General features: G+C 43.8%; 1 protein-coding gene across 2 annotated transcripts in view; it reads right to left on the bottom strand.

Moving 5' to 3' along the window:
• MMD2 (monocyte to macrophage differentiation associated 2) overlaps window positions 1-24,582 on the bottom strand; it is a 341,543-nt gene that overhangs the window by 216,177 nt on the left and 100,784 nt on the right. The gene's annotated exons all lie outside the window — the stretch shown is intronic.

The raw sequence follows: 24,582 nt of genomic DNA on the forward strand, positions 1-24,582 counted from the left end.
GACCTAAAAAGGAGCTTTCCCACCCGGCCATTAAACCTTGCAAATTCAGCCCCTGGCAGGAAAGCATCTTTAATGTTCTTCCATAAACGTGCACAGAGAAATGCAGAGAGGCTTAGGCTGCTTGTTGACAGCTATGAGGACAGAAATTTTAATCAGCTTCCTCCATTACTAGGATTATAATTTTCCTGAGTGTGGCCTGGGAGATGCGCTAAGAGGTCTCCGCAGTGATTAGCAGCGATGGCTCTGTGAGCAGAAGCTGTCATGTAGAAGGAATGCTAAGTGCATGCACACAGGCCCCCTGGATGTCTGTCACTCCCTACCTCGGCCAGTTTCTGTTCCTGTGTTTATAGGATCTGTCCATGACAGCTTTGTAAAAGCTAACAGCTCCCTGTTACCGTAAATAATGTGTAGGCCATGCTGGGAAGCAATGAAGTCACTCTGCCTATGTTGATGGCACATCACATCTGGTTTCCCCCCCCCCCCCCGGACCAGCTCTGTCCCACCCCAAATCTTTCTTTCCAGCTTACATTTCTAGCTGTAGCTTTTTCATGTTTCCTTTTTAGGCTTCACCTGTACAGCGCAAGTGCTTGAGAAATCTATTGTTTTTAATATAAACTTAAAATGGACTTACATCCTGCCTCCTCTCTTTCCTGGCTTCTCATTGGCTCCTGTGCGTGCTACTTACCTTTCCTCCATTTCTATTGGCTGTTGCATATTTTCCTGCATTTACCAATGCTTGTTCCTTGTCTGCTTCTCTTATCAGTTTTCTATTGCCAAAATACTGTTTTGGTGATAGGACTATATTTTGGTGGAACTATATTTTCACAAAGTTTTGCCTTTTACTCTTCCAGCATATTCATATAACAATTTATCACCAGAGAGATTGTGATTTGCATAGAATCATAGGATTTTGCCCGGTGCCACTGTGACTTGAACCGGGATCCCTGTCCCTCAGTCAGCAGCTCTAGCCACTGCGCCACATCCTCTCCGCTCCTGTGTTATCTGTCCGTGAGCTCTTTCGTTCTCCCAGACAATGATTGATAAAAACAGCTCTTTAATCAATACATAGGTCAAACCGATGCATTACCAGTGCTTGTTGTCTTTTCCTGCTTCGTTTACAATGCTGTTTCTACTTTAGGCTTAAATCGCTCTTGCCGCTTCCTGGTACTTCAAGTTGGTTTAAAATCCTTTCCACAAAAGGAAGAAGCACTGGCAAAGCCAATAGGCCTGGCTTGCATTTTCAATTATAAACCAGGCCTCTTGGCTTTGCCAAACCTGCTTAACGTGCTGAATCTGTATTTAAAAAACATTGCAGTGTTTTCCAGTTTTTCAAAGTTTTCTTAATTGAAAAATACCCAAGACAGATCTTTAAAAGACCTACGGCTTGATAACCAGGTCATGAATTAGCCAGAATCTTCTATATGTGCTTCCGCGTAATTGTCATTTAAATCCAGTGGCTTCTGAGAAAATTGATTGAGAATTATGCTGTAAAATGCACATTTTGGTCACATATATTTTCAAAATTCTCTCACCTGACAGCCACCAGATAGGGCTTGATGCCCCACTTTCTCCACTACTTTGTGGATTTCAGAGAGAGATTTATACATCTCTAGTTTGGCAGGTAACCAATCACCACTTGTCACAGCCCTCCCACAGTGTCCCTGCCCCTTGTAGATTCAGAATCCTATAAGGGTCACAAACAGAAGCATCAGCCAAGTTTAGATGCAGAGCATGGACCTCATCTTGGGGTCGCCAGAGGTCACAACTGCAACACCTGGCTTGCCCCTTGCTACCCCTCACACTGGTTTTACAACTCCTGGCGTCAGAGGTGGCAAAATCAGTGCCTGGAACACTGTGGCAGCTCCTCCTAATGGACGCTGGTTGGGGCTCCACTTGCCTGGTTTCTGTCGATTTTTTTATTACACTAATAATGAATACTTTTATGTTACTCACTATTAGTGTTATGAAAAATGGAGTACATTAACTGGAATATACCCTTATCTGGAAACTAGGGTAAGTAAAAAATGCTGTTAAAAATATGATGTATACTTGCTTGCAGGTGAGAGTGTGTTTATTTGTGTGAGAGTGTATGAAAGTATTAGAATGTGTAAGCATGTGTGTCAAAGTATGCGAGGTCACTTCCATTACCCCTGGCATGTCGGTGTGTTGACGTCCATGATGCAGAGTGCAACGGATGGAGCGGTTGCTGTCTGACTCTTGCATCATACGAATACAGCAGGTCGAGGTACCATTCTCCTGTGTTTCTTCTCCCCTTCAGTACGTTGCTGGTTTTTTAGCATGTGTTGTTAGCACAGGCCTAATGCAATTGCAATGATGTCAACGTTAGTGTCTCCGAGGAACAGAAAATGGGACCGAAATGGTGTGTCTTATGCCTGTGCATCTTTCTTAAAGCACCTTTGTGGACTCATGTCACAGTTTTCTAGTGGGCCTTTAAATCCCTCTAACTGAAGAACGCGGTTTGCAAAAACAATTTTAGCTCGAGAGAACGGCTCTTTCCGATCATGTTACAAAACACAACTGAAATTTGGTTGTTCAGCTCATCACAATGTTCTGATCAATTTCTACAAATGCTCGTGACCTCACAGAGTACTTAATATTTAACTTTTTTTTTTTAATTCACCGTTAATTTAATTTTTTTTGGTAATAAATAACCATGTTCGGTCAAGCACAGGCAACCTCTTGTATTTACTGCACAGGCAGCCGGTTTGAAGACAAACCATATTTAGGGGGCGTAGTTCGCAGAGTTTTGCTACACGGAACTCCGCAAAGTTAGAAAAAAACTCTGCGAAGTTCCACAAGTGGTGGAGTGCAGTGCCAACTGCTGTTCGCGCTGGTCTTCCTGCCGCTCGGGTAGCAATTCTACCCGAGCGGCAGCTCGTGCTCGTGAGTTTACCGTTCGTGAGCACAAACAGGGAAATAATTCTGCTGCACTACGCGAAGTGGAGTTTTCTGCACTCCGCGAGCTCTGCGGAGTGCGGAGTGCGAAGTGCAGAAAACTCCGCAAACGGAACGGAGTTCACCGCCCAGGCCCACATTAGTTTTTGTGTGCTAAGCCCCTTCAGACATTGGGTTGAGACACTGTCAATCACATCTTGGATCCGGTCAGAGGAGTATGCTAGCCTCACCACCAGCTACTGGCCGTTTTGGTGTATCCTTCCACCTCCTAGGATGTGGTTGTGCTCGGATGCCTTGGATTATTTTACATTTGAATTGTATACTCAATGATTTTTCTTTGAGTCCTATTCATTTCTATACCTTATGTATTCATTGTATACAAAAAACTATTTTGACTGCAGGACACCGCTTTACATTATGGGAAAGCAAATGAATTCAAGGAAACTTTCCTCTAAATTACTTTCATTAGAGAAATGATCCTTTGGTGTCCCTAGTGACCACATACAGCCACTGGGCCACTGAAAAGATTCAATATACCAAGCAGCTCTTACGCATAGTTCCCCAAACAAATCCAATAGAAAGTTTAAAAGATTGAAGAATTTTTTGTTTCCAAGGACTCTCCATTTTATTTGTTGCTATTATGTATTATTTTAATCTCTTCTGTGGCTCCAGCACCTAATACAAGCCCAGACACAAACGCCCTGTGTATAAAGAACAGGAATATTTTCTTGCCATAACTGTCTAAGGATATTAGTGCACAGATTACCACTATGGGAAATAGAAGTGAACGGTATAGTAGTCTCTCCTGCTCATAGACGCTGGAAGAAAGAAGGTGGGTGTTAAAGCAGCATCCCCAAATAACCATGCTGGAATTCAGAAAATGAAAGAACAGTAAAGATACATTTAAATGTTGCATTTATTATGTTTATGGTTTAAAATTTACCTTTCATGGACAAGAGACCATAAAAACAGTTCAAAGATTAAAAGAGATTTAAAGTGCTGTTTCTCTTAGTATATAGTTTTATTACTCCCTTTATGGGAGTTTCCCTTGATTTCACCTTTTCATCCATATTTCCCTTAGTCTATTTTTACTATTGTTGATATTGTACTGATGTTTTACATGGTATATTTGATTCAATAAAGCTTTCTAAACTTAAAAAAAAGATTAAAAGAGAAATCGACTATCTATAAATATATAGAACCCCGCAAATGCGCTTCCTAAAAATAAGAAATTTGATGTATTTAGATTGAGTTCATATAAGTCACCCCTGTTCAAATACCCAAAGGACATGGAAGTATTTTTAAAACCATTAGATAAAATCCGCTTTCGCTCACCCTCTTTTCCTAATGCCCCACATTTGACCAAGGACCTTGGCCACCGCACATGCAAACAGCGGTCTGGCGTCAGATTTTAATATTCGTAAAGCTTCTATGTGACTGCCAGTTCCCAACTGTTTGCAAATCTGACTTAATCAATGAGTTCTTGGTGCTGCGTATAATGGGCAGGCAAACATCACATGGGCTAACAGCAGGATGGCAATACATTGCTGTTCCATCTGCCTATAAAATCATTTAGGGGCAAAGTGCCAAACCTAAACTTGATAGTTTCCTATCCATTTGTGTTTCTACAAAATCTAAATAATCCTCCAGGAACCAATCTGATGTATGGGCCGTGAATTATAGGGCAAGCTTCCCTTGGTGCCCGCTGCTTAGCTCACCTTGTACTACCCAATCCCAATAATGTACTTTGATTAGGTTTTTCCGGGGGAGCAAAGAGGGATCCTTTTCTTCTCAAATATTCCCAAGCCCAATATCAGATAGAAGACTCTTCACGCTTCCTAGCCAGCTAACTTTATTAAATCTATCCAAGCGGTTTACTTCCTCCAGGACATGTGCGTATGGGAATAATTCGGGTGTATGCCTGATCTTAAGTCAAAACAACAAAGGGTGAAGCTTAGCTTTAGTGGCGATAGAATGCCTTTCCATATCCAACATAAGGGGATAAACTGGGGTGCTCTGATGCAGCATCCCTAGCCTCCTTAGGAATTTATGTTCCCAACTGGTAAGAGGGCAGAGCTCACTACTTTAAGATTGTATACTTGCAGGGTAGCCGCGACTGGCTTACTAAATGTGGATCAATGATCTTTCCTCAAGGCCCCAACTAATTGCTTATGCTTCAGAGTCATTTTAGATACATTGGGTTTCCCAGACAAGTTCTCGGATAGCTTTAAACCTACATTTTCAAAGGTGCTGACCTGCTCAAGCTGTATTCCTCAAAGAGAAGGCAGGTGATGAGAGTACTTATGAGTAAGGCTCCCGGTTTTCCATTTTTAAGGATTCTTATAGATATATACAGACAGAAAGCAATATGTTTTCTGGGCATCTTTTAAGTGACTCTACGTGCTGTCTTTCATGAATTATAGCCCAACAGCTGAGCAGATGGACAGCATGGAAAGTTAAACAAGCATTGGAAGTGCAATAGGTCTGGCATTAAGATTAGTTTGAGTTATTGACATTGTAAATGACAATGTTTCTTTTTCTTTTTCAAAACATAAATAAAAGGCATTGTTATTTACAATGCCAATAGCTTAAACTCGCGAAAATGTAAGACCTATTGCATAGAGTTATTTTCTGGTGGAGATTTAAGTGATTTGTCCAGATTCACAGGATGCTGAGAAGAAGCCGAGCCTCAAACCCGGTACATCAGTTGCAAGGTCGGCAGCTCTAGCCGTAAAGGCAACAGCCCTTCACCTGTAAAATCTGGGCGGAGTCCTTGCCATAGCACATAGACAATACGTATAAGATTACATAAATATGGCCCGTGAAACTAATATAGGCGAATCGTGCGTCTTTCTACAAAAAATATTCTATTAACAAAAAAGTTGGTTTAAGAAGCACCCCTAACCCCTGCAAGCACAAACACTGTGCCCCCGCGTCTTTCTCTCTAACCGGCTTCTTGCACCCACCTCCACTACTGAAGTCATCAACTATTTCGGGGGGCACACCGTCCGCACCGACCCACAATGCGGCGGCTGACCATCTAACGGTATTAAAGCAGGAGCTCAAGCTCATTTCCTCCGCCCCCATTGATGCTGCTGTGTTGGCTCCATGGGGCCCTGTGAAGCCTGCAGCCATCATCTCCTGAGCACTGCTGTTCTTCAGGTTGCCCGCTGTATCTTCCCTGCCAGGGGCAGTGAGCTCGCCTGAACGCCGCTGCCCGCTCCTATTTCCAGCTCTCCTCACGGGCAGCGTGCTAAGCACACGCCACTGCCTGCTCTACTCCGCTCACGCCGCCTTTCAAGCACTTTCTAAAATCGCTGGCAATGCGCACTGCCTACGCTGTTGCCTGCGATATCTCTCACCGTTTTGTTTTCCTGGCTCTTCAAAAGGGACTAATAATATGGGAAGCGGAATTGACATTACACGGAAAAGGCGAGGACATGTTAAGTAAAGGCTTTAATAACACACAGACATTCAAACAGACAAGCTACTGACAAACAAAACTTTCAAAGCAAAAAAAAAGCTGTTGAATTGAACGAGGAAGCGGTGGTTCACACTGTCGAACTGAACGAGTAAGCAGCAGTTCACACTCCCCTTCCCTGCTGCCACTGCTGTCTGGGCCCAAAAAAAGTGCCTAACCAGTACTTAAAGGAGACAGTATCACGCTGCAAGTAAAGGATGCAGTCCAGGTGGGCCGGGCCAAAAGTGGACAGGGCGGTAACAAGGAGGGACTAAAAAGCCTCCTTCACAATAGAAAGCCAACGTTTAGCCTGAACTATGACGCAAGCCGATTGGAAGAAGGGGCGTGCTTCAAGTCCCCTTCTCAAACTGTATCGATGACAATAAGCCTCGCAGAGTGAGGAGTGCATGCGCGCACCAGCGCTAGGACTGCAAGACCTAAAAACAGGATAAAATGTCTTTAAATAATGGTGTATGTCAACATATATTTGTGGTATAATGCTGATATTAAGCAGTGGCTGTATTTATACGTAATATTTGGCAGCTTAAATAGCTAAAACACGACAGACATCAAAGTATGACTGCGTGTCTCTCAATTAAATAAATATGAAAATGTACAGTTTTACAACTTTATTTACCCGCAAAACATTAAATAAATACGGATAAATACAGATAAAATTGGCAAAAAATAAATATGGATAAATACAGACGGAACTGTTAAAAAAAAATTCCATAAAACCGGGAGCCCTACTTATGAGGGTTCAGTGTCATAAATGTTGTCTTTGTTGTGTTTATCACTAAGCCCCTTGTGTTGCAGAAATCCTTAAATCAGTCAGGAACCGCTGGAGTCCCGTCCCTGGGGTTTTGGACACCAATAGAATGTCATCTGCAAAATGAAGTGTCACTACTTTCTACCCTCCTAGAAAGGAAGCATCTGCTGGTTCCATTGATAAAAATTGCACAACACTATTTATAAAAAGGGAAAAAAGAGTGTACTCACCTACTGACAGGAATCGAATCAGTGAGTTGCCCCTGAGTGCCCCATCATACTCTAGCAAAGTTGTCTTAGTGAAGATGGATGACTGGGCTTAACATTTATTTGGCAGTCCCATGTTTGCAATGGTTTGCCCCAATTTCTGTCTAGGGACTAGATCAAAGGCCATTTTTAAATCTATAAAAGCAACGTATAGACTGCCCTTTCCAATGGTCACTGTCTTCCAAAACAGTAAAAGAAAGCAGAACACATGGTCAATTGTCCCCGGTTTCTCTCTAATACCTGCTTGGCAGGGAGTTAAAATTTCATTATCTTTAGCCCATTCCTGAATCTTGTGCAAGAGCTCCCAGCTAAACACTTTTTGAATCGAGTCAGTTAAACTGATTGGCCTATAGTTACAGGACTAATCCCTGTCACCTTTCTTGAATAATGGCACAACTTCAGCCCCCCTCCATGACCCTGGAATTTTTCGCGCCACCTGCTATGGCATTGAATAGCACCAACATATAACGCAACCAACTATGGATGTCGTGAAGGAGTAGGTCTCAAGGTATGCCATCAGGGCCCGGAGCTTGGGCTTGAACTGTTGTGCTAATAGAGGCCTTGATGTCATACAAAGTAAAGAGGGCACTATTAGCTTGAAGGGAAGCTCTTCACAGGCCTCCTTAAAAGGTAGGCATATTGGAGTCTGCATACAGGGCTGAGAAATGATCATGCCAATCAGAAGCAGTAATGTCATTCTCAGGCAGGGGCCCCTGACTGGTTGCCCCACACCACCAGAGAGAAAAACATTTTAGTTTGCCTGGCATGGTAAGCATCCTTGATAAGCTGCCACCTGGACTCATCCCAGCGTCTGTAGACCCTGACGGGTGAGTAGTCGCGCTATACAAGACACTGATTGATTGATTGCTTGATCACACACTCTCTTATCTTTGGAGATAGCTAGCTTATAGGCTTTCCTATCACTTCTGATGCTCCTAAAAACTTTGGTTATAATTGCTTTGGCAAGTCGAATCCTCAAGTGCCTACAAACCTCGTTAAACCATTATTGTGATCCTTTGTTATTAATTATTATTTTTATGCACATGCACAATGAAGTAAGATCCCAGATGCTCAAAAAAGCGACAATGGGCATCTATTACCTTCGTCTTCCCGCCCGGATTCTCCTGTAAGGCCAAGAGCTCTGATGTATTGGCTAACAAGTCCCCATGCATTTTCTGTAGCTTATCTATGTCCAAGATACATTTATGCCACTTTAGGTGGTGCTTGTCAATCGTTGGATGAACCTCTTTCGTTGATAACTGCTGGGTATTCAACCGGGCAAGTGAATCTCCCCAAACAGACACCAAGGGTAAGCAAAGGGGGTTATGGTCACTGTAGCATTTGCAAAACGTTCAAAGACAGGGGTCAAACGTCAGGCTATGTCTTCTGAGAAATTGCTGCTTATTCTTTTAACATGGAGATTGTTCTTTACTTTTCTTTCTCTGACTGCAAAGTGAGAGGATTTCTAAAGTGAGCTGGGGTATACGAAGCTTTGGAAGGAAAGGCTGCAGGATATAATTTTCTTTTCCAAAGCACAACAACATTTAAATAATAACTGTAAATGAACTGTACAGATATTTCAAAATATATCAGCAGTTCAGAAAGCACAAATTAGTCACATTTTTAATTTGGAAGCGTGAAGAAAACAAAGGTTTTACTAGAGTCAAAACGAATCAAGACACTTTACTAGATGTACAAATGTTAAATATCCACTGATGCCCATTTTTCAGTGCATTATCACTTGTGCGCTATATAGTTTAATCAGTAAAACTGTATGTCTGTGAAAATGTAGTGGCCATTTTAGTAGAAAATGTGCTGTCTGTAAATGACAATACACTACCACACCATGCCTTAGTGATATATTTGCAATAGATTTCTCCAAAATGCACCATTGGACACATGCTACGCCCTTACCACCGTGCAGATGAATGGGCACAGCTCATTTGCTATACTTGTTCTTTGGGTGCCACTTGGATTTTGCAATCGCTATGACTTGTAGCAGCCCCACTTTTAAAATGGTTCCAGCACCACTGCACCAAAAGTACAATATTTAATTTCAAATTGCACAATTTATATTAAGGTCTCTGCTGCTAGACATATCTCCAGCTGTCTTGAAGTAATGTGACAGTCAATTTGTAACTTTTTATGCTATGAAAAGCAAATCTGTAGCATGTAGGCAGGGTGAAAAAGATAACTGATGAAGTAACATCCCTGATACCTATTATACCTATAGCATATGAAAGACATTAAATATATACTGCCGGTGCTGAGCTAAAATGCATTTGCAGACACTTTTCTGCTAGTGATTGTATTCACTGACTCTGCATTCCAGAGCACACAAAGCTCAGCATACAATGCCCAGGATCAGAGGAAGGAATTAATGGGATCCTATCCAAAGGACATCTGGGACTGAATAGAACCTATAGTCCTTGCATTACAAAACCAAGCAAAGGAAGCCCTGGACTTTCATTAGGATTGACTAGGCCTTACCACCAGTGACTGCCTGATTTACATTTATGGTTTAAATCTTTTTTATTGTATTTTGAAAGGACAAGCAATACAATAGCCGCCACCTACATCCACCGGCCGGTGGGGATCATTCATATTAACTAGAGCTGATTTAAATTTAAAAGCCCTCTTTGATCCACTCTAAAGTGAGGACCCGTCTGGTCCTGAAGATGAAAGAAGATGTTCCTGTCTATTGCATTGAACAGTTTTGCCTGCCTACCAGAGATCATTGGATGGAGGTGTCTCCTACACCACCGGAACTACGCCTTGCAGCAGTTTACTCAAAGACCTATTGATCTGCACGGATAAAGGGGGTCAGGGCCCTTCCAGTGAAGCCTGCCTGCCCATGTGGAACTCTCTCCTCCCTGAGGCTGGTGAGAGGAGCTGTCTCTGAGACTGAGGGAGCTTGCATATCTGTCATGTGAAGAAGTGCATCTAGTCTACTACTGCACTGCCAGTCTGTAGATGTGTTTACACACATTTCACCCTTTGATGGCTGTACACTCCACAGCACTCAAGCCCAGCACACAATGCCCGGATGCAAAGGTTAGCCTGCAAGATCCAGATCCCTGCTGATCTCTGCTATCAGAAACTTGAACAAGTAGGATCTGTGGGATCTGAAGGACAGTTTTAGAGCTTTAGCCTGTAAAGTCTTTAAACCTGATGGGTGTAACTCTTTAAAGGTTGCGCCTTTGATATCCATGTGATGTCAGAGATTGCTCCTCACTCTGCATTTCAAGGTTATGAAATCTGTGTACGCAATGCAACAATATGTGCCTTGTGAGAAGTTAGCATTTAAGATCAATTTAGGCTTATAAACATGTTTACTTTGCGATGCTTGAGCCTAAAGATCTGTGTAAAGCCTGAGCCAGTAAAATGGGTTTCATCTGATGGAGAGTTCTTCTTCAGACTTTTGGATCCATGTAGCCTGAGTGATAGCTCTGCTGTATTAGGCTTAAGCCTGTAAAATGTATAACCAGATGGATAACTTTGCTGTCCGAAGCATGGACCTTTATAATCTGCTAAACTCAGGGATACATCCATTATTTTGGTCTCAGATTGTAAGTTTTAGAAACCTAACAACTAAGTCTGCTGCACCAACCTCAGCCTGTAACAGTTGTTACAGGCTGTTTAGCCTAAAGGGCTTTGAATAGGGAAAAATGAGATTGTGTGAATTCCTCAGACAGGCTACTTGGCCTTTGCTAAATTGGATTTCCTCGTTGCCATAGCTATTGAATTATGATTAGTTTGTGAATCGTTATTAATTTCTTCCTTACTTTTTTCTCTGATCACTGTGCACATGAGCACCACTATAAACACTTTTTTTCACTCTATTTGGAGCAATCACTATGAAATCAACTTGATGAGTTCTTTTGTTAATATAGTGTTAATGACTTTTTGATATAAACAATTCAATGTGTCTGTTTGACTCAGTATTTAGTGTGATTCATTAATTTTCTTGATATTGCTCTTCGCTTGCCTGCATTGCAAACTAAATGTTGCATCCTTCTTTGATCACATACAGTAGGACCTTACTGTTTTACGTACCATGTGCCACTCAGGTCCTATGGGATTTTTTGGGTTACCCCAGTAATTTGTAACAAAATAGCTTAAAGGGCAGCACAGTTGTCTGAAGCTGGAATCTCTAAAATGTATTTAAAATTAGCAATAATTCAGCTATGCAAATCCTGAGCCTGCAAAATCTCTATAACTCAATGAATGGTTCACTTCTATTACCTTGACATTAGGGTTGTATGGGGGGATTTGAACTTATACATGAGAAAATTATGATTATGCCTAGGCATTTCAGGCTATAATTTGGGTGTATGTAGATGTACTTCAGCTTACAATCACAGAAAAGAGGCATGTGATGGTTGAACCCGAGACATGCCCAGGCTGTATCCATGGCGTATCACGGAACCCCTAGTTAATATATGGGTGGCAGCAAAAAGAATACTCTCACTATTGCCTGGTTCAGTAATATTTTTGTCATTTTATTGATTTAGTACTTGTAACTTATTTTACATGATTGATGTCATATGAAATAATTGCCTGTGATGTCATCAGTGGCATCAAAGAGATGTGATGTTATTTTCGAGACCGCTTGCGTTTTGATGAACCAGCATCCATTGGCACAGATAAAGCCAACAGGAAGTACAACCAAGCCTATTTCCCCAAACATATGGCTAAATAATATTATACGGGTACCCCTAGGGGAGGCGGAGCTACAACTGACCAAAAGATACAGCTTGCTAATACCCAGTTAAGGTAAGTAGCTAACCAGTTAAAATGGGAAGCTTGAGAGGACATAGCTTCCTAAACCCATCAGGTCATTAAAACTCTACAGAGTCCATCCAAAAATTTGGCAGGAGCAACCCAATGGAAGATGCAGCTGTCTAGTAGCCAACAGTTCTTTTAGGAATCTAAGAAGATGCTGCTTCCTAAACCACCAGTTAGGACTCTAGGGGTCCATGTTTGAGAAATGCAGGTGCAACATCAAGGAAGATGCGGCTTATCAAGACCACAAGTGAAGGAAGCGTCCCGATTTGGGCCACCCAGGTCTCTCGCGACCACCTCTCAGCCTTCCATACCAATGAAGAATCGGTCAGACAGTAGAGAATACAAACCAACTATATTTTATTCAGATACACTCGAGCGGAGGCCAGTCTGACCAGCCTCCTAGGATTGCTGCAGAGGGACTGACTTCAGCAAACATAGAGATACATTATGTAAATTTCTGAACCAAGAAAGTCCCGACCATTATGGAATTCTACTAGCAGGTGCAGATAAAACAAAGAAGTGTAGTAAGATGAGTTTGAACTCTGCCAAGGTCTTTCTGTTCGTGCCTACCACTAGACTAGTGCAAAAAGCCTCTATCTATCGGAAAGTAATGCGTTAATAAGAACAGTGTATTCATTAGCAAAGCAAGGCCTAACCTTGGGTAAATGGGACTTTCCGCAGCCTGCTTCTCGAGAAGGGAATATGCAGCTGACAACATGATTCAAAACGGCGGCTAAACATATAATGGTGCCGCAAATGCTAACTTAACATAAGAACAAAACACAAACAAGATAGCTAAACAAATTCATTTCATCACCAGTTAATTTGAGAAGAAGGAAGATGCGGATTCCCAAACCATCAGGTAATGGAGAGTCTCTGGAAGATGCAGCATTTCAGAACACTAAATTAATTACAATTACATGCTTGAAGCGTCTCCCCAATCCATCACTTAAGTAAGACCCATTGTTTCCAACTAGTGTATACTTAATGGGCTTATTTAGAGTTTGGTGACAGGCTACTCCATCACAAGCGCGGCGGATGTCCCATCCACTATATTACAAGTGCATTATAGACTAAGGGACTTGTAATATGGTGGATAGGATATCCGTTTAGTTTTGACGGAGTTTCCCTTCAGCCAATTTTTAAATAAGGCCCTAAGATTCTATAGGTGTGGTGTGGATGAAAATCCCTAAAAGGTGCAGCTTTCCTAAACCAATAAGTGGAGGTAAGACCAACTAGAAGGTGTAGCTCTACAATGGTCTGTAGACTCCACACAGGGGCAGTGGGGGTGCAGCCCAACTGGAAGTCGCAGCTTTCAAAATGCCATTTGTGAGAGGTCTCGGGGGTCCATCCAGGAGCAGCGGAGATGCAACATACTAGAAGGCCTAGCTTTCTAAAACCATCAAATTCCCACTATCTCCAACCAAAATAAATAACGACAGAGAAACAGCTATGAATTCTTCACGTGGAGCGCTGCACCTGTGCATAGGGGCCAGGATTGACTAAAAATCGGTTAGCTCAGAGCTACATTAAAATACACAGTGCTGGCTTGTGCAAACTGGGAACATTTCATGGCTCTGTATTTACAAAGTCCCTCATTACGAGTTTGTTGAAATATGGTGGGGTACTTATACCAAGTGGTAAATACCAGTACTCCAGTGGGAGGGTATGGAGCATAACAAGCAGAATCGTTTTTAACACACCGAATTCTGTGGGGTTTGCGTTTTATCCTGGCCTTTATCCCAATACATTTTTGCAGGTTTGGCCTACCAAAATTGATCAGGGGGAAAATTTCAAGGGTGTGCTAATTATTAAACAACTCATAATTCCTTTCACCTATGCAAACCTGTTTGCACAATGATTGGAATTCAGCCCTTAATTCGTAAAAGGGCCAAAGAGTGATGTGCTGTTGATTTCTTCAACCACACTTGTGTTAAAAATGCCCTGCTCGCACGATGCTAGAGCAGTGCATCCATGGAGCAAACAGTCAGTGTCTCGTGTGTGAGTTTTATTCTTGTGACATAGTAGTTAATTTGAGCTGGTGGTTTCCGGTACTTGGCACCGTCACTCAATTGTCAACACCAGTGCTTGTGACAGCCTGCCATAAGATGGCGCTATCTGCCTAATTTTGAGACGACTTTAATAACAGTTAAATATTAATTCAATATACATTAAAAATTACTACTGACTGCTGCCCAAGCCATTTTTATAGCTTTGGGGGCCTGGAATAGTCCGAATTGTCACACTTGTAGGAGTGCAATGGTTAGTAGTTGTGTTGTTACTATCATTGTCAGCATAGCAGAGGCAATGAGTGGTGCAAGCTGAGGTGGCCTCCTGACGAGAGTCCTGACACTTATATTTTTTGACAAATTAAGAACTGTACATATCCTCCAGTACAAATTTCAATGTGAAGACAACCGCCCAGCGGTAACTGCTATTACGCTTGCCGTTGTTTGTCGCTAGATCCATTTGAGGCTAGAATTCCACACAAAGCCAGGTCACGCTACTTTCATCGATCAGAATTGTGCACGGAATCCTAGGGTTGTCTCTGTTTCTCACCCCTCACGCCCATTTCAAATCCAATACCTGGGAATTCACGCTACGCAATACAGTGCTCATTCAGCGATTAACTTGCGTCAACTTTCGACGCAGAAATCCTTTTCCGCGTGAAATTTGATGGACGCTGCTATTAGTGCCACCCTATATCACTCCTCTACATTGTGCTTAACCAATATTATTCGCCCGCACTACTACCAAACGCCCATCTTGGGATGAAAATGTAACGAGCACTGATACACAAATGACAAAACATGTCTCCTGTAAAGGACACCCAGATTAATATATCCAACCAAGATGAGCTACAAGGAGTTCTTGGCAGCAGAAGAGTTTTTTTCTGTGCGGTGCCACAGACATGTTCCCAGCCCTTCAGCTCGCATTCCTTTTACCTTGTAGGGCCTTTTGCTGTTAGAGAGCTTAGGGTGTGAGCCTTCCCTGCACACACAGGGCCCCTGCAGCACCACAGGCTTGGAGAGCTGCCTCTAACACCCTTGATGTTCACACACTGCTCTCTGCCCCTGGGCTTTCTCAGAGGCCACAGAAGGCGAATGTTGCTTTTCTTAGTTCATGCATTTCTTGTGTAGTTGCTGTGCTAGGGACAAGCTGTGAGAAAGGGAGGTTTTCCTTTCTGTCACAAAAGGCGTTTCTCAGAAAATATCATTGAATTCTCTCCCTTAACTCTGCAAGAAGGAAAACAAGAGAGCGAGATGGTTATTGGCAGAGATTAGCATTGCAGTTGTAATTAGCGTCTTCCATTGCTAAGGTTTTAATTGCAAGGAGCACAGTAGTCACACTGTGGCAGCAGGCAGGGCTGTTTTCCCAGGCCCTGCGCTTCTAAATGTAGTGATATGTTATAAAGGAGTCATTTCTGACTTGTGTTATATATGTATGTTCAGGCAGGTAACTTAAGTCCTCCACTAGGTGGCGACACATGCTGCCTCTGCATCATAATGTCTACATTCAAGGTCCATAGTTTTTCTAATACAAAAAAATCACAAGCATTTGCAATGCAAAGGGTCTCGCATTTGTAAAAGTTAGAGCTTTTGGTGTTGTCAACAACATTATTTTTCTTTTTTTCTTTGGTCTGGCGTGGAAGTATGTTGTCTGTAGTGGAATTATGTGGTTTGAATTGGAATTGTTGTGGAATTATGTGGGGTGGAATTGTGCAGTGTATTTGTGCAGTGGAATTATGTGGCATGGTGAATAGATAGTGGTGATAGCTGTATAAAATAGATAGAAAGGCAGCTAGAGAGGGTAGGTAGCTTGTGCACAAAGTGGTGAGTGAACTCCAGACTGAGTAGACAAAACAGTGTATGAGAAAGAGATAAAGAAGCAGAGAGGAGGTTATAGAGGCATGAAGAGACTGTGCCTGTGTATGCAGAAAACACCGAAAGGAGAGGAGCTTCCCAATTTTATTAAATGTTATGATCAAGAAACTGTGCACAATGCCATGAAGCAAACTAATATGGCTAGTGCTGGATTAGTGCGTGAGAGAGCGAGAGAGTGGTGTGAGAGAGAGTACGGGAGAGAGACTGAGGGAGAGGGAGACAGAGAGAGAGCAAGAGAGAGAGCAAGAGAGATCGAGAGAAAGAGAAAGAAAGGGAGAGAGTGTAATGGGAGACCTACTCGCTTTGTCAGTGGGTTGGGGGTGGCCAACAGGGGTAGTGAATGTATGTACATGTATGCGTACTGACACAGACATTTTTAACCCATAGGGCGCGGCCGCGATTCTGCGCCTGTACGGCACATTCCGATCGCAGGTGCGGTCATGACGGCCGGGAGCCGTCATCAGCACACGAGCACTGTGTGCCATGACGGCTCCCGGCCGTCATCAGCATGGAAGGGGTTAATTTACCTATGTAAAATGGTGGGCAGCTATGTTAGATCAAGTAATATGAAAAGTAAACGGGAATTTAAAAATAAAATAAAGATATGGCTGTTCCCAAAAATAAACATTTCAATGGGCCTCAACTGAAAATAATGAATAATTAAATAGCTCGATCTGATGTATCTTCAGCATACTGACATCCCCAGCTGATGCTAATCACCACAACAGAAAGAAGACTCAACGACTTCTGGTGATTATTATATATATTTCCTTTTAACCTCGCCTGTTTTTCTCAAGCATGACCGACCGTTGAGCACTTGTTTCGCCTACGCGTTTTTTCCAATACATTCTGCTCCTATAAAACACCTCTCAATTCACCCTCATTTAGAGAGTGCCTCTTACAACGGGCTTTTTTATGGTCTTAAAAGAAACCAGAGCACCCTGCCCCCTCCATCTCTGCAAATCAACTGACTTTAATAGGCCCTAGGACTGAAAACGTTGAGAGGTGATTAAAAATATGGACACAGCTGTACACTGGATGAATAGAAAATACCGAGGCCTCGGTAAACAGTAGTACACAAGCAGGGTCGGATTGGTAAGGCGGGCACTCGGGCAATGGCCGAGGGGCCAGTATCCGAGTTCCATCTGTGGGCTGCTTTTTTGGGCAGCCTGGGGCCGATTTGGGCAATATCTGTGTTGTTCGGATGCAGCCAGCAGCCCAGTGGGTGCCTGAGTGGCCTTTCTGGAGGCAGATGGGTGTCCATAACCGCCCTTTCATCAACGCCCAGAGGTGACCCTCCCTTTCTCTCTTGTGCCGGCCCATTAATGTATGTATATTGAGCGGGACAGGGGACCTGAGCATAAGTGGCCTCACTTGTTTTCAGGTGTGTTTCACCGGTGTGAACTAATCCGTGCATTTTTAAAAAATCTAAGTAAAGTTAAGAAAACATGCCTCTGTCAGAGACACCCCCCCTTCTTTTTATAGAACTTCGCCGAAGCAGTGTTTTACAGAAAGGCAATGTGCAAATGAGGGCCACTTTTTTTTTAGCGTGCCCGGACCGATTTTTAATCCCAATCCAGCCCTGCACACATGGTATATAGCTAAACAAGATCCTGCTGCTGCTGAAAGCAAATGCTCGAAACTGTTTGAGTTGCATCTTGGAAGGAGTGGAGGAGAGGCAAGCGGAGCCCATGGAGGGGCTAATGTGAGGGGAGGGCCTTGTGAGGGGCTGTACTGCTTGGGGAGAGGATGTGGTCCGTCGGTTAGATTGCCGACTTTGGTGCTGGAAACCAGGTATCAATCCTTGGGCCGGAATCCATATCCTGTGATTCTGGGCAAATCACTTAATCTCCCCGTGCTTGAACGTGTAACGTAACTGGTGCTCATGTAAAGCGCTCCAATACCTGCGGGTCGAGTTTGTGCTATATAAATCTGCATTAAAAAAGAAAAGGAGAGGGCAAAGGAGTGCAAAGTTATTTTTCTAGGTCTCACCTTTTTGCTGACAATGCAGACATACTGGCTTTGATGTTGCTATTTAACACACTGCACATTCAGCTCTGCACCCACCTCCAGGCATTCTGCACCCTAGACTCAGAGAGGAAGCTGGAGTGTGGAAAGAATAAAGGAGAGATGTGCAAGGGAGAGTAACAGTACAATGAGACGGATTGGGGCAGCGTAAGAGAGAATGAAGAGATGCGAACGGTACAAGAAGGGAGAGAGACAGAGAGGTGGAAAAACAAAGAGAGTTAAAAAGAGTGAGACACGCTACAGAGAGATGGGTTGGAAGGAGGCTAGAGAGAAATCATTAAAGACACGCGGATTCCACAGTGCATCTGTAGCTGTCCTCTTGCTCCCCATATCTCTTACTCACAGCAGCGCTGGGACTAGCACCGGGCTCTGGGGACTGCATGTGGTGCACAAGCTGTGTGGAGCTGAGCTGCAAGTCCCACGTTGTTGTGCCAGTCTTAGCACCAACCCGTCAGGAGCAAGGAAATGAGTGGGGCAGCAGTCGTGCAAGACCCTCTCCCAGCCCTGGTATCACCCACAGGGAGCAGGCCCTGCGGCTGTGATTACTACTAGAACATCCCAGTAGCGGTCAACATTTGACGACCAAAGGACCGCCTGCCTGTCTCTGCAGGCGCCCCAGGTCTGTTCGACCTTAGATGTGACAGCACACTGTGGCCAACTTTTGTTCTGCCTTCCTTCAAACCGCACTAAGAGCCCTCGCTCCAGGCAATGACCTGCAGCATGTAAGGGGCTGGCTCACGCGTGGTTGGTGGAAAGTGCTTTTAATAAAAAAGATGGCGGTGTAAAACTAAAAGAGTGTGCATACACAAAGGGAAAACCCCTTCTGTGAAAGGATGCCCATAATAGGCCAATACTCCAGGGGAGGGGCATGACACGAGAAGGTGGGGCATGGAATGCAAATAACCCATTGGGAAGCAAGATTATGGGAGTGGTGCTCTCCTTAATCATGAAAAAAACAATAAGAGGGAGGTAGAGTATAGAAGTAGGATTCTTACTCCACGGGCACTGTTTCATAAACAAAGAGAATCCTACTCACAGTGAAAGGGACGGTGAGTGTACCACAAGTGTGGGGACACTCAGTGTTGTGTTAAATACCCCTCACACACCAACAGGCCCCTTGGTGTCATGCTTCATCATTGGGGTCTTCGCACCCCTCTAACGGGATGCGGCGTGCTGCGACCTACGACTACGCGGGAGCACTTTCAGTTGGACTATGTGTGGTGTGTGTGATGCTAGTGAAGGGGTAGTAAATGTGAGTGGTGGGGTTGGTGAAGGTTAAAAAGTACCTGGCTCGTGGGTATTAAGAAAAAACTTTATTCATAACCCCGGGCTGGCACTATTAAAAAGGTGCAGGGTGAGGTAATTAACTGTTGTCACTATGAACAGTACCTCTAGTGTGCGTCAACATGTTTCCGAGCTGGTGCTCCTTCTTCAGGACGGGGGCACAACTTCCCACCTTACTCACGTTTTTCTAACAAATGTGTATTTTACAAAAAAGTGCAGGACTATGTACAGTGAATTAATACTAAATACAGGCTATAGTGTGCCTACAGCGGATTTTATGTGACCATGCACTTGCATGACCTACAAAGAAAAAAGAAAAAGAAAAATAAATAAATGTGGTGGCCCTGTAAGGGTAGCTCAACATGGTGCAGTCACCTGGAGCACCACTTGGCGTAGTCGCCCTGTAAAAGAAATGGACAAACAACACAGATCACATAGATGGACACACAGATAGTAGTTTCGAAATATTTGATCATACTCATTTTGTGGTGATGGCTTGCTTCATGAGCATTTCTGGACGTCAGGGGATGATTGCTCAATATGCAGTCTACAGGAACAAAAGGGGGTTTTCAGTTTGTTTACTCACTTTTTTTGTTAGGAAAAAAGTGTTTTCTGCAGACTCATACTCACTAACTCAGGACAGAATGTGTCTCCGTGTTCCCCTCACGCTGCTCCGCTGGTTTTGGCTCGGAATGGGAGCTGGGCGCTATGTATACTGTGAATTCCCCAGGACTACTCTCTTACTATTGGCTTATTGTCGGATATCGCTAATGCCCATGTATGGCAAATCCGATTCTTGTTACCGTCACACCATGTATGGTATGTCCGGTTACACGTATGGTGCCAGGTGTGTTTTCGCCGGTTGGAATAAACTCGATGGGATACACCTGCGTGTGCTAAGGATTGTCGGCGCGCACGCATGCGCCGTGGAGTAGTGATGCGCGCATGTGCACACCAGCGAGTGTTCGGGATTAGCGGGTAGTGCTAGGCGCATGCGCACCCATGGTCAAGATGATGACAACGCGCATGCGTGTAGTTCGGTATTGGGCCAAAGGAGCTGTACCTTGGTATAGTATGACCCAATCGCTGAATGTGGCTAGCATTATTTTAGATAATTGGATTATTCACAGTTATGTACCACAATAGGAGACTATTCAACCACCAACATGACGGTGGCGTTGCAATAAATAGTGGCGAGCCGTCTCTTTATACACTGCATACTGATATGAAGCAACCAAGGTTGGTCACTTGAGTTATTCCCACAGTAGGATGGAAAAGCAGGTTAGATTCTTAGGGTTATTATACAAGTGCCATAGTCATAATAAATAGCCAGGGGTGCAGATATCAACTGGTTAGTTGCCCCCAGGGCACATCATCATTCAGTCCCTCGATATGTGTCCCTAGACGGAACACCCAACGTTGTTCCTTTTGAAAAAGACCCATTTCTGTTGGTAGGTGTTCGATTACTGTCCATTTCAAGTCATTCACACCATGTTGTTTTGTCAGATAGTGTGTTGCCATTTTTGTCGTTGATTTTTTGCAGCGGACATTGCTTTTATGTTCGCCTATCCTAGTTTTCACAGGTCTCGTGGTCATGCCCACATATTCCAGACCGCATGGACAGGTGATCATGTAGACTACATTGTTGGTGTTACAATTTGTGAATTGTCTCTGTTCCCAATTAGTGCCATTCCTGAATGTTAAGTTATTACTTCTCTTCGTGAGGTGACAGCTGCTACAGTTCCCACAGGGAAAGTGTACCTGTATTCCAATGGTGGTTTGTCTGGTAGTGGTATTAGGCTTGGGTCTGGTATGTACCAGTAGGTCTCTCAGATTCCTACCCCGGCGATGTGCATGCATTGGTTTTTCCAGATTGAGGTCGCCACAGTTCAATATCCTCCAGTGTTTATTTACAATTTTGGAGATGTCGTTTGACATTGTGGAGTACGTGGTGACACATTGTAATTGTAATTGTAATTGTAAAAATATTTATTGAGCGCGGTTGCTGCCCGCAGGCGTCCAAGCGCTGGGTTGAAGGGAAAGTGGCTGAAAGGAGCTAAGGTACATAGGATTGAGCAAATAGCAGTGTCTTTAGATTTTTCCGGAATGCAAGTAGGTCTGGGTTGGAGCGGAGTGAGATGGGAAGAGCATTCCAGAGCCTGGCGGTGTTCAAGGAGAACAGGTCTTTTTTTCTCATCAGGTGACGGTACTTTTTCCTCCAAGAGTGCTTCCCTGTGATTGTTCTTGGCCCTTTTCATGGCCTTCTCAATGATTTTGGGTGGGTATTTTCGCTGTAACAGTTTTGTTTTTAGTTCCCCGGCTTGTGACTTGAAGTTGGTCAGTTCTGTGCAGTTGCGTCTTAACCTTAAGAATTGTCCATAAGGGACATTTTCTCTGAGGTGCCTGGGATGAAAGCTATCATACCTCAATAAGCAATTTCTGGCTGTAGGTTTAAAATGCGTGGTACTTTTGAGTCTGTTCCCATCAGCATATATATTCAGATCTAGAAACACCATGGATGTATTGGAGATGGTACTAGTGAATTTCAGATATCTGTTTTGGTTATTGAGCCAATTGACGAATTCAATGGCTGTGTCTGTCTCCCCATCCCAGATGATCAAGATGTCATCAATATACCTTTTCCAGGTATTGATGTGGTTTCTGTATGGGTTAATGGTATGGAGTATCCTGTTCTGCTCAAGATGATGGACGTAGAGGCCCGCCAGGCTTGAAGCAAAAGTACTGCCCATACTGGTCCCGTGGCTCTGTAGGTATATGGTCTTCTCATACTGGAAAAAGTTTTGTTGCAGTGCCAGGGAGATACATTCCAGAACTAGTCCTCGCGGTGTTTGGTACTTCCATTGGCTAGAGAATAGTACTTCCTCTATTATTTGGAGTGTCTCGTCGTGAGGTAGACTAGTGTATAAACTTTCCACGTCTAAGCTCAGTAGCAGTTGTGTCGTTGGGTCGAAGCTTTTGCTCTCCAACAGTTGGAGGACCGATTTTGTATCTCTCAGGTAGGTGTCGGTTGATTGTACCAGGGGGCGAAGGAAAGCGTCCGCAAATTTGGAAAGCGGCTCAAGGATGGAGCCGATCCCTGATACTATAGGTCTACCTGGTGGGTTGTTAATGTTTTTATGTATCTTGGGGATACAGTAAAAATACGGAATTCGTGGTGAGGGTTGTTGTAAGAAATCCGCTTCTTTTTTACTAAGCCAATCATGGGCTAGTGCCTCTTCCACCATGCCTCCAATTCTGATGCGTAGTCTCTCCGTTGGATCTTCCCGGAGGACTCTATAGTTCCTTGTATCAGACAGTAATCTCGTGCATTCGCTATTGTATGTCTCCAAGGTTTGTAGGACAATAGCTCCGCCCTTATCTGCTGGTTTTATAATCAGCTCTTTGTTGTTGGATAGCTCTCTGATTGCCCTTTGTTCTTCTCCACTGGTGTTGTGATAAATGTTGGCATCCCTTATGTTTAGTTTGTTCACTTCTGTGATGACAGCTTTTTCAAAAGCTAGTAGTTCTATTGGCATAGCGGAGTCAGGAGGAGTAAAGGTTGACTTGAGTTTCAGGCCAGTGTCCGTCTTCTCCGTGGTTGGTGGTTTGTCTTGGAAGAATGCTTGTAATCTCAGCTTCCTTGTGAATTCTTGAAGTTCTATGTTCAATTTGAACACATCTGGTTTTTGAGTCGGTACAAAACCTAGTCCTTTATTAAGCACACTCCGTTGTGCATCTGTTAGTGGCCAGGGTGTAAGGTTGACTATTAGGTCCCCCTCTTGCTCGTTGACGGCTGGTTCGGGAGGGATCCGGTCATGCTTCTCGTGGTTCGTGAGTTGGCTTGATCTTGATCCTCCCATCCAACGTTGTTGCCTTTCCGGTTCCTTCCACATGTTGTGGAACGCGTGCCTAAAAAAGGCTGCTGTTGGCCATAGTATCCCTCATTGTAGTCCGGGTTCCATTGTTGGTAATTCTGGCCAATGGGCGGTGGTCCATATTGGAAGGGATTGAATGGTGGTGGGCCCAGGAATTGTTGTGGATATTGTTGAGGCTGGGGTTGATAACCTCTCCACCCTCGTTGTCTCGGGAACTGTTGTCTCCTTTGTCTCCACCCTCCTCTCCATTGTTTGGATCCTCTATTGCCACTGGAGTTGGAGCCCGAGGACCCGTTGTCTGAAATGTCTCTCCTTAATCATTCAGCAGGAGGGGCGAGATGAAAGCCCATCTACTTTATACAGCATGTCTTCCAGACAGCGCATGCGCACTGCAGAGGCTCGATATAAAAACAGAGAGAGCTTGCACGAATTTGTGACTCATGACTCACAAAAGCTGCTGACATCCATGCGTGATGCCTGGTCAGGAGTGTGAGCTGATGTGCATTTCCTGCGTTTGCATCACAAGTGACATTCGGTACAGCTGAGCGCCTTAATACAATGGTCTATTTATTGGGTGAAGCGGATTGTCTGATTACAGACTGAATGAAAGACTGACTAGGGACATTCATATAGTGTACTTATTGCCAATGACCATCTCGTTGTAAATGTTGTGACAAATTACAACAGCTATTGGCAAAGCCAACAGGTCTTGCCTTTGTGACCTTTTGGCTTTGTTAATAGGTTTTAGCCTCACTTTGTGATGCTGTGCACCATGGCTAAAGCAAAAAAAAACAAAAATCTTTCATGCGGACGCCCACATCATTTTCTAGGTATGCACACCACACATGCACACACTTACAAAATGACGCAGGTGTATTTGTTTATAATATATTAGAAAATAAAAAGTGCAAAAGCGTTTTTTTTTTAAAGCAGGTGTGAGGTGGAGCGGAAGCAACATGGGAGAGGGAGGGAGGGAGAAGCAACATGGGGAAGGTAAAGGACAAACAGTGAAGCAACACTGGGAAGGGTGTTGGGGAATGCCGAAGGAACTTGGAATGGGATGCAAAAGCAACGGGGTGAGAGGGAGGAGGCAGGGGCTGGAGGGACATGAAAGTAACACACTGAGTGTGGGTGGGGGAGTAAATGGAGAGAAGCGCACTGACAAACACAGGAGAGAGAAAGGCAGGTAGAAACCGTATGGCAGCAGAGAGCAACACAGAGTGCACGCGAGAGGCGGCTCAAAAAGCATGCACGCTAACGGAGTCCTTCACATAAAATAAAAAAGTAGTGTGACTACAGAAGGTGTCCTCCA

Source organism: Lissotriton helveticus, chromosome 10 (genome assembly GCF_964261635.1).
Source record: "Lissotriton helveticus chromosome 10, aLisHel1.1, whole genome shotgun sequence".
Taxonomy (NCBI): domain Eukaryota; kingdom Metazoa; phylum Chordata; class Amphibia; order Caudata; family Salamandridae; genus Lissotriton; species Lissotriton helveticus.